Consider the following 11933-nt stretch of genomic DNA (forward strand, 5'->3'; position numbering starts at 1 on the left):
AAAAAGTTTACCTAAACAGCTTAAAATAGTTATGGGCCTATAGTTACTGGGTGATAGTGGGCTACCTTTGTTTTTGAATATAGGTTGAATAGAACCGATTAGCCATATATCGGGTAAGATACCTGTGTCAAGGATTTTGTTAAATAACAAACAGTAAATGGGAAGCATTAATTCGGTCGTACTTTTTAAGTATTCGTTCGATATTTTGTCAAAGGGCGACGTCGCTTTATTTCTCTTACACCTACAACGTCAGATTCTATACACGCCTTTATTTTGCCAGTACAGTTTGAAATGAATATCAGTATCATCAAAGGACGTCTATATATCAACATAAATGAAAGTGATTAAGAACAACTGCAATCATATTTTTTAATGTTTGTATTTTTGTTAACTGTTACAAACATTTCATATCTTATCTTTGTTTTAAGCCTCTTCTCTGAAAGAAAAAGAATGCAAGTATTTACATTGCACGAACGATATGATATGTTAAATAAGTGGCCCAGTAATTGCAATCGGCAATTTCCGTTCTTTTACGTTTCCTAAAATATGTTGTTTATTTGTAATCACTGGACGATTCTGCAAGTTTGTACCTCATACAAGAACGTTTTTTTCGTTTATAACAGAGAATGCCGAAATTATATACAGGAAATACATAATTGAACGAAAACGTCCGATTGCTATTATCGATCAACTACCTTAATGAATGAAGTTCGGTCCTATTGCCTGGTGACAAACTGATGAATGAACTTCAATCCTATTGCCTGGTGACAAATAAATGAATGAAGTTCGATAACGAACTAATGAATGCAGATCGGTCCTATTGCCTGGTAATAAATTCATGAGTGAAGTTCGGTCCTATTGCCTGGTGACAAACTATAGAATAAAGTTCGGTCCTATTGCCTGATAAGAAACTAATAAATGAAGATCGGTCCTTTTGTCTGGTAAAAAAGTAATGAACAAAGTTTGATCCTATTGCCTGGAAACAAAACTTATGAATGAATTTCGATACAATTACCTGGTAACAAACTAATGAAAGAAGTTCGGTCCTATATAACACAAATTGGTCCTGTTGCCTGATTACAAACTAATGAACGAAGTTCGGTCCTATTGCCTGGTAACAAACTAATGAACGAAATTCGGTCCTATTGCCTGTTAACAAACTAATAAACGAAGTTCGGTCCTATTGCCTGGTAACAAACTAATGAACGAAATTCGGTCCTATTGCCTGGTAACAAACTAATGAACGAAATTCGGTCCTATTGCCTGTTAACAAACTAATAAACGAAGTTCGGTTCTATTGCCCGGTTACAAACTAATGAACAAATTTCGGTCCTATTGCCTGGTAACAAACTAATGGACGAAATTCGGTCCTATTGCCTGTTAACAAACTAATGAACGAAGTTCGGTCCTTTTGCCTGTAAACAAATTAATGAACGAAGTTCGGTCATATTGCCTGGTGACAAACTATAGAATGAAGTTCGGTCCTACTTCCTGGTGACAAACTAATGGATGAAGTTCGGTCATATTGCCTGGTGACCAACTATAGAATGAAGTTCGGTCCTATTTCCTGGTGACAAACTTATGAATGAAGTTCGGTCCTATTGCCTGGTAACAAACTAATGAATGAAGTTCGATCCTATTGCCTGGAAACAAACTAATGAATAAGTTCAGTCCTATTGCCTGGTAACAAACTAATGAATGAAGTTCGGTCCTATTTTCTGGTAAGAAACTAATGAATGAAGATCTGTCCTTTTGCCTGATAACAAACTAAGTAACAAACTGATGAAAGAAGTTCGGCCCTATTGCCTGGTAACAAGCTAATGAACGAAGTTCTGTCCTATTGCCTGATTACAAACTAATGAACGAAGTTTGATCCTATTGCCTGGTAACAAACTAATGAACGAAATTCGGTCCTATTGCCTGTTAACAAACTAATGAACGAAGTTCGGTTCTATTGCCCGGTTACAAACTAATGAACGAAGTTCGGTCCTATTGCCTAGTAACAAGCTAATGAATGAAGTTCGATTCTATTGCCTGGTAACAAACTAATGCATGAAGATTTATCCTACTGCGTGGTAACAAACAAATGAATTAAGTTCGGTCCTATTGCCTAGTAACAAGCTAATGAATGAAGTTCGATCCTATTGCCTGGAAACAAACTAATGAATGAAGGTCGGTCCTATTGCTTGGTATCCACTAATGAATGAAGTTCCGTCCTATTGTCTGGTAACAAACTAACGAATGAAGTTTGATCGTATTGCTCTTTAACAAACTAATGAATAAAGTTCATTCCTATTGCCTGGTAACACCTAATGAATAAAGTTCGGTCCTATTGCCTGGTAACAAACCTATGAATTAAGTTTGATCCTATTGCCTGGTAACAAACTAATGAATGGAGTTCGATTCGAGTTCGAAAGCAAACACACACAGTTTGATTGAGTTTGTTCACGAGTGGTGAGAAATTGTTCATTAGCACCGGCTAAAGCAAAAGCAACACAGGTAAATAATATATACTACATGAATCAACAAATTCATTGTAATGCTCAAGCTGTTAAAATACATTTTATGGTGAAACTCACATAGTTGATTTTGATTGTTTAATTATAACAATGTATAAGCTGTGTACACCTAAGTATCTGCATAGGATTACACTTACCTTGCACCGATTTAACGGTCACAATCGCCATTCTTTACAAAAGCAGCACCACTGTAAATAATAATGTGTAAAGTTATAGGATTCTGAATTAGTTTCATTTAAACAAAATAAAAACGAACAGTTTTATTATTTTAAGTCTTTGAAATAAGGATCAAATGATGGATTTATGAATCATTGTTATAAACGAAAAGAATTGTATGCTGTTTAGTGCCATATATCTTTTCTAAAACTCCATTAGGGAATAATGAAAGTTTGTATATAAAACGAACCTGAATCGACGCTAACAAAAATGTCCCTAACGTGATTGTCATATCAATCTAAATTTCAGTACAGATTTAGTGATTATAACGGCGTTACACTTACTTGCAGGCACGGGTACAGTTGTTCGGGTGTGTCTTGCCATCGTCTCCACAAACTGGGTTATAGTCTTGTGTACACGCACACGCTTCTGTGCTTATAACTACTATAATAAAATAATTAAACGGAATATAGAACCATTGTTGAGCGCGACAATTTTTTTTCGCATATCAGTTACTTGAAATTGGCCCCACCATAGTTATGTTATTTTACAAACTTTACTTGAACAATCTTGCTGTATTGGTTAACATTAAATGAAATACTTATTTTAAAAAAGAGTCAACAAGAAAAGCCATATGAGACGAACACAGCCGTCTATACAATTTTTATACAAAGGAAAAATGTTTCGTAATTGAACATAATCGTACTGCCAGTTCACTCTTTTTTCTGTATACACCGTGAAACAGGTAAATCTAACCTAGTAAAAAAGAAACTATGATCCGCCTGTTTTTATATTTTTTGATGGATGTGTTAATTTGTATTCATTTTGACGAAACACTGATCAAAATTGATGAAAAAATATAACCATGTATGTTTCACTTATTATAATTTATTATATTCACTGCAAACATTTTTAGGTATTGTCACAGGCAAATTAAACATTGCTTTGCTAATTCGAAATCAAAAGAGACTGCTATCTTAAATAGCAAATGTAGTTTATTAAATTTACATTAAAATATCAGTGTCTACCCATATTATACGTATAATGGACAAGGTCATACGGGTTTTGTGTCGATAGTTTTGACAACTGACCGGCAAGCTATTCAATACGTGTTTGTGACATGACATAAGAAATTAATTTTCACATTTTAATTTTTTGATTTGTGACTGATAAGTGCAGTAAACATGCAATTATTATGAACCGATCACTTAGTATAACAGATATTAGGAGTCGCGTTATAAATTGTACTATTAGTTACAAAGTCTGTATTTTAACCTATACAAAATTTGCTCATATAAGGTAAACTACACACTGTGTGAGGACTACATTTTATGTTATTGAATAAGTAATAACAATAATAAAGTTCCGTTTAATTTCACTTATTTTTTCTTACAGCATCGTACTAAAATTGCAAGGGAGATCAACGTCTGTGAATTGGAAGGACGTCATAACGTTTCATGTCAAATTCCGGTTAAGTTCATCTTAAAAAATATCTATTTTTTTAGATTCTTTCAGTGGTTGTAGGTGCAGATGTGAATATCCGGTTTCGAGGGTAACTGTTTTCTAAAGGCGCCGATTTCCACGTAAGCAGTTACCCGAGAGCCCGATATTCCCATCTGCACCAACAGCTAGTGATAGAATGTTTTCCTTGCATTATAATTCAATAAATGAGAGTAAAAATCAAATTAAACGAATGACTTTCTTTTCTGAACAATTTATTTACGTATATAAACAAAGAAGGAAAATCAACGTCCGTAAAAAGAAAAGACGTCAAATAACAGCATCTTGTCCTGGTTTAGTGTTATCACTTGAGCGTAACGTTAATATTGTTGAGAAACACGTTTTCTGAATCAAGAAACAACTATCAAAGTATTGGATTTTTTTCTGTTTTATAAAATTAACCATAAATTACTATATAAATCTTCTACATGCATGTAGTTCGTAATACGTTATATTCAACACGAGAGTCATCTAACGCCCCAGGGTTTAAATGGAGTTTTCCAGCACCAGGGAAAATACTGGAAATCCCAGTCTGGTATGTAACAATCTGGTATTCTACTGTGCAACATAATCTACTTTTGACATTTTTATCTACTTTTGACATTTTGTTTATGTTCTACACTAAATTGATTCTGCAAAACGTCTCGTCACCATGTTGTAACTTGCAATAACAAGGGATGCAACCCTCATGAAAGCCTAAGGTGTAAGGTTACATTTGACCTAATCGCTGTTAATGGACAAATACGGTTTTCGCCTTTACAATATTACAAACTAAATAGAGAGAGGTGTAATGAAGCAACGTATACATTCTAACATTTAAGTAGATAATAGTTCTCTACAATTAAAAGTATTATTACCTCCTACCGACAGCAACAAAAGGCACATCAGAAATACAGCTTTCATTTTACCTGCAATCAAATGAACGGCAAAGGATTATTATAGAAAAGATTATGTGCTGCAACAACTATGCTCAGCAAAGCAGCAATATTAACCCTTATCATGCTGAACACGATTGAGTCTGCCTTTGTGACCAGTGTAGATCATGATAAGCCTGCACATCCGTACAGTCTGATCATAACCTCTACTGTTCTCCATTCAGTCAGTATCTTATAAGCACCCCTTCTAACAGCCGGTACTGTCCAAATTGAAAGATGGGCAAGTTCATTATAGAAATTTAGTAGGGTAAGAGTTAAAAGGAAACAAAGCTGAAGGTTTGCATGCTAGCTTCCTACTACGAAACTTCCTAAATTCCATATCCCTTGCAAACAGCGGAGAGGATCAAGTGAACTCACTTCCTCTCTACCAAGGGTCCTCATTATGAAACTTACATGCATAGATTTAATGTGCAATGTATAAACATCAACTGAAATAATTATCTTATTGTCCATCGATATGCACCACAATAATCTGCGATCAAAATGTAATAGAACTGGGAGATATAATTTCATGAAAGTTTTGAAAATATGAATTGAGAAACTGATGAGTTAGAAAGCATAAATCGAGGAGTGACATTTTAATATATATGAAAATAATTGTTATGTCACAGTTTATTGCAGAATCGATATATGATCTTGATAAGTTTAAAGTAATTATATGAAAATATTTAAAACGCTTACCAGACAAGTTGAAGCTTCTGTCAGAAAACGATTAAAAGATCCAGAAAGATTCAGCTTTTATACAAATTTTAACACAGGCAACATATGCGTTTTTGCTAAAAGCCATAGCAAAAATAATTTATCATTTTTATTTATGCAGCATGCCTAAAGAATTCACACATATGTCTACTAACCTTAAGGCCTTTCTGCTTGTCAGGATATGGAATTATCTGAATTTTAGAATCCTTGTTTATTCTTATCCTCGCCTGTCCTGGTCGAAAACCACACGACCCAAGTTATTTAAAAAGAAAACAACAATTATAATAGACCTTATTCCGTGTTTCCAATATTCACTATTGAGATACTTTTACATAATCGGCTGATTTCCAACAATCAATGTTAATTTACGTTTGTCCGGAAGACTTAGAAGCCATTTTCACGTGCACAGCAAGAATCACTACAACACCTTTTGGTTATTTGGATGTACTATGAAAGGACAAAATATGTTTTGGTTAAAAATATAATTGATAACAGTTTTTATATTTTCATGATCAAATACACTAGATCTACATAGTTTTCATGGCCCAGTCAATGGTTTAGATCTAAGTTCAACTGGGCCATTTTCGGTTCCACTGAAATAGCTTTAAGCACGTGTACAGAAGTAGGAAATACGATTTCTTTCACAAATTCATTTGCAGTTTGACCGGACTGAACAACTGATTAGTAGACAAACATGTTTTTCATAGATTTTGTACTGGATTCAATCTACCGACAGCATCAGATTTTGTAAAAATGGTTTACTTTTTCTTGAAGAAATAAATAATTTTGAAATGGAATTTATTTCTTCATACATTTAAACTTTTTAAATATGTAGGCAATTAAGAGACAACCAAACATGCACTAATATCATCAACATCGCGAATTAGTTTTTTTCTAATTTGTCTCTGTATTAATTTTGAGCAATATATATTATATAATATTGATATTCAAATATGTAGACATTTAAGTAAAAGCACCATGTATTTTGATATTAAATAGTTCATAAGTCTTTCAGATCTAAACTAAGAAATTCAAGGTGAACAATGTGGACATGGTGTTAAATGCCACGATGAAAGAATATGGTATCATTAGACAAAATGAATAAAGACGAATGAAGTCCATCAGGAAATCTACATTCCTGGAAGATGATTTCAACTTGTGCAACTGTTCATATCTACGGGCATCACTATTTCCATGTTGAGTGCTATATGGATGTCTATGTTCTTTAAATGTTGTTATCAGTAGGTCTCTAGGAAGAGTAAATGACTAGTGCCGTGACTGTTTGTAGACCAAACTAACTGTAATTATATTCCAATTATACTCTTTTCAAATACATTGTGAAAGATCGTGGTGTTTGTTGCTACAAGGCATTTGTACTAAATATAAGACAGCATAGATTATTCATTGTTTTTTTTTTTAATTAGATTAGGGCAAGCCTATCAACATCCCGCCTGAAAAGTTGCTTTCATCATTAATATCAAACCAGATTCGAAACAGATGTATTAGCCGAAGGTATAGGGATATTTTAACATATCAAATGTGGAACACTTTAGGCACCAATCATACTTATTATTTGCTTTGTATTTCTAGAATAATAGTATATAGGTATCATCGAACATTTTGTCTGCATGTGTCATAAAAACATGCAAAATCTTTGTCTTCCGTATCATTCTTAACATGAAAGCAGTGCGGAGTGTGTCCAAGCCATGTGGCCATTTTGCTTACGTCAATTTTCTCAATGCCTCCTTTAGATCTATTTCATCTTTAAACTCTTAATATGTTTTATGCACTCTAACGTTATTTGTGGTTATTCGAAGCAATGGGATAACTTAAAGATGTACTTTGTTCAACTTTTACTGCACTCTATCCGATTTCTTCTTGTAGATACACACGTACATTAATTTTACACAAACGTTATTGAATACTACTTTCGTTTCTTTTTTGTAGTAGTATCAGTTGTATCATGAGTGTCTATCAATCTTACTTTTGACGGTATTAAAACTGTACACAGTCGTATATACTCTATATAACTATTCTGCATTTTGATATATTTCGCTAAACAAAGCAAGTAAATTCACATGTAGATTGGTATCGCGTTCATGAGTAACATGTTCAAAGAAACATGTGTGATTGTGTACAGTATACACAACCCATCAGTATGATATGTCTTCTTTAAACTAAGAGAGAGATGTCTATTCTTGGCCAGAATGATTGAAACAAATTAATTTATACTCGTTTAAATGCGTCTGTTGAAAAAAAAATAGGAGAAGTTTCCATTTTGAGCAACTTTAGATTAGCACCACATATATACCTGCCTTCCAATTTGTAAGTTATAGATCTATCTAACTCATAACTTTATTTTCCGAAGACAAATATGATAAGCAGCCATTTTAACATACGAGGTTAAAGTTAATATCTGAAATCAATTGGCTGGGAGTTTCACTCATATACTAGAAACTACTGTAAGATCTTTTGTTTTCCACTATGTAATTTGCCATCTGTGCATTATCAAAAACTTGCGTCAACAACAAGCCCATTTTTTTTCCTTTTTCTGGAAAAACCTTCTCTGAATCCAGGGTCTATAATACTTCCCGCCTAAAGAGTACTAAGTACTTATTTTAAACAATAGATAATTGAGCTTACAGACTCATTTGATTTCGTACATTTTACAGAGGTCGTAGGGCATTTAGATGTGTTAAAGGGTCATTAGAAGGACGGAAACAGCTGAACAAACGGGAAAACACCACGATATCGAACCCGTTTACATCTAAAAATGCCACATACCAACTCGGGCGAGTGCATGCAAACAGAAGTAAAAGTAAACTTGTTTTGTAAACAATACATATTGTGGTTAGTTCTGCTGTGATAACAGTTAAAGATAAAAACACAAAGACACACTTTTTCTCGTGTTTACAATCATATCCCCTTGTAACTAGTAAACAATAATCCTGCTTTGTATAGGACCTACCTCAGAGCCAAATAGATACAAGTGTAGCGAGGTAGCAATTTGTTTGAATTGCATTAAACATCCAAATTTACTAAACAGGTATTACTTATGTACATTTTTCATTTCAAGTTTTCAAATAAAATCATAAATGAAGTATTTACACTTAGGAAGGGCAAAGAGTGGATGGTCTCCTCATACAAGATAATGTGCTTTTTATTTAACAGAAACGGAACAGAAAGTCTCTTAATGCCTCTTCATAGATGTGGTTGCTGGAGCATGTCTGACTGTGATTTTAAGGAATTGAAGTATTCTGGGGATGGTGTTTGTGATTGTGATACATATAATTATGAATAGATGGTTTTGCTTGCAGATTTCTAATTTAATGATACGAATTTAGCCTAACTATGAGCATTATTAAGTAGCAATTAAAATGAGCCACATATGAATTATGAAGCGTGCTTAAAAACGTTTGACATTCAGCGATGCCATTAATATAGGGCAATCGTAAATATATATGAGTCAAACACTTAGTTTTGATGAGACGACCAAACAGCCTCAGTCCTATAAATACCCATCTAGCTTTTACAAGGTATGTACTTGACACAAAATCCGCGACCGAGACAATAAGAAGCAAAAGCAAAACAACGTGATAAAGGTATTTAACAGTGTAGCATCTGTAAGTTGTCTCTGTGTTACTACGTACCGTAAGATTCGTTAATCAAAAAAAAAAAAATCATTCTAAAAAGGAATGGTTTGACTCCCAAGCACCGGCTTGAGCGGAACTCTATTACACATCTATTGAATGGACTCCATGATCACAAAGGACCAGAAAATATAACAACACTGAAAACAAGAACGTTATTTATTAGATAACTAATTTAAAATACAATCTAAACTCTATAGTGTAATTTTAATTCTCTTTCGTCTTTTGGAATTTAATCTAGGACTATAACGTCGAAATCGTATAACTATCTTACCTATTTTAAATATATTAGTTGGAGTTACTTTACAAAAACTGTGAACTAGTCTTCACTTGTTAGACTTTTGTCCTACGATCTTTCACTTCTTCTAGTTGATTGTATTTTAGCTCTACGAAAAGACATGTCATGCCGGTCATACATTCTAATATAGGGTAAAAGAACATATTGGTAAATGAGAAATATCGTTTAAGATAACTGTTCAGTCAGTTTGAAGTACGTACCACGATCCGTCGGACGTTTTCAAATTAATTTGAAATTCTTGAAATCTGAGCACATGGTAAAAGGAAAAAGAATTATGGCAAAATATATAATTTAACGACGTTACAGAAGGTAACGTCATTTCGTGAATATTTTGATAATAGAAGGATGAATTGTATTAAATGTACTCACTTCCAGGTTTCTTCTCAGATCGTTCAGCACAACTTTTATGTCGTGTTATTGGTACTGTTTGGTTTATCAGCTTGAACATTTCGGCCTGGGTGGTTCAAATACTCCCGCTTTCATAACTTTGGGTATTGTATAATCATCCCTTGGATATGGTGCCTGCTTTTTAATTTTGTCTTTTGGCAGTTCCTGTGATTGCAGGCTCCATAACGTCAGATCCCTTTTCTAAATTCCAGTTTGTTTAGTTCTGCCCATTTTTTTCTCGTTTAGGGCAAACCCATTCTTTTAACTGGGGACCATATGCCGCTTTTCATGGAATTGCACGCTAGTGTATCATTGAAGGTTCCATGTGCACCGCCGTATGAATACATCTGCGGATGTTTCTAAATTGATTTTTGTACTTATAGCATGTGTAAATGTTGAGTTCTGCTCAATCCGGGGCTAGAGGGCGTGGACGGTAGCATGCATTTCCACTACCGTCTATGAACAGGCTCAATCAAACCGAGCCTGCAACATTAACGTTTTTGTTGGGTTGAGCGACCTGTGGAGTTTCCACTTTAAATTTTATACGACTGTGCATATTGATATTAATTGAATTTAATTAACTTAAACATTTACTGTACGTTAACTTGAAAATATTATTGTGAGGCCAGGAAATTACATTTGTAATCTGTTCGTGTAATCATATACTAAAAACGTCATATTCATAGATATCGAATTAACACTTTAACTGTAAATTTTTTGATGTTACATTAAATAAGACACTTGTCTAATATATGTTTATGCACCTGAAAACTAATGGAAGATATTAATGAATCAGAATTTTCCGATCTTCTGCAGTATGTGATAATTTACTTTCGTTTTACTACATGTAGCCATGTCATTTTAAATTTTGGGGTTGAACTTATTCCAACATAAATAGTTTAGTGCGGAATAAGGAATAAGAAAACGAAACAGAAAAAAAATTCTCAAAAATATCAAAGCACGTTTTTGAGATATAATTGCATCTGGAATATTTAAGTAATGTCTACATCTAATACATATTGTGGCCGTTACCTTGCATATGGTGTATTGTTGTTCTTCTACAGTATGTTCTTTGAATATTAGTAAGAAAGATATTTTAAGACTTTCAGCACTTACTGGTAGCTTACCTTCTTTGTCAAAAAGTGTTGCGGTGTCAATATTTAGAACATAATTGTGTGAACAATTCGGAACACACTTTCTAACCAAAGTTACACATACCTCTTTCTAAAACAAACTCGTCGGCAATGGAGTTCAAAGGTTTAAACACCAAACATGTGTATCTCAAAATCAGAAACAAGACAAAAACATTAATAGAGGATTCATGAAACAAAAATGTATTCATAATCTTACTGCAGATGGATGGGGTACTTCATCAACATTTGCTAGAAGTTCATAAACAGTTACGATAGTTATTTATGCTTCTTGGACCACTTTAGTATGTAATGCATGCATGATACTAATGTTTTGTTTAACTGATTATTGTAGATAAATTTGCAATAATTTGTGTAATTAAAATCTAAAGGAAACTGTCCTTTAATATCACCTAATTTTCAGAGTTTGTCTTGGATTTATTTTGAGGACTTTTTTCAAGTATTGTACTATACTTTACTAAAAATTATAAATCAGCAATAAAACTGCATGTTCGAATTAGTTTGAGGTTCTGACATTTTGTTCTAGTAATATATTCGGCCTAATGGAAATAAACCACTTTTGGGATTATTTTTAAGTTGGTGCTTACATGTTTTGTTAAAACCTTTGAGGGAAATAGTAATCTATTCATTCCCAGTCA

General features: G+C 33.5%; 1 long non-coding RNA gene across 1 annotated transcript; it reads right to left on the reverse strand.

Moving 5' to 3' along the window:
* Positions 1–363: 363 nt before the first annotated feature.
* Positions 364–5852, reverse strand: LOC123565592 (uncharacterized). The gene is made up of 5 exons (XR_006689136.2): positions 5792–5852; positions 5033–5083; positions 3020–3119; positions 2657–2707; positions 364–436 (listed from the first exon to the last, which is right to left on the reverse strand). It is a non-coding gene; the product is annotated as an uncharacterized LOC123565592 (long non-coding RNA).
* Between the last annotated feature and the right edge of the window lie 6081 nt (positions 5853–11933).

Source organism: Mercenaria mercenaria, chromosome 8, assembly GCF_021730395.1.
Source record: "Mercenaria mercenaria strain notata chromosome 8, MADL_Memer_1, whole genome shotgun sequence".
NCBI classification, from domain to species: Eukaryota; Metazoa; Mollusca; class Bivalvia; order Venerida; family Veneridae; genus Mercenaria; species Mercenaria mercenaria.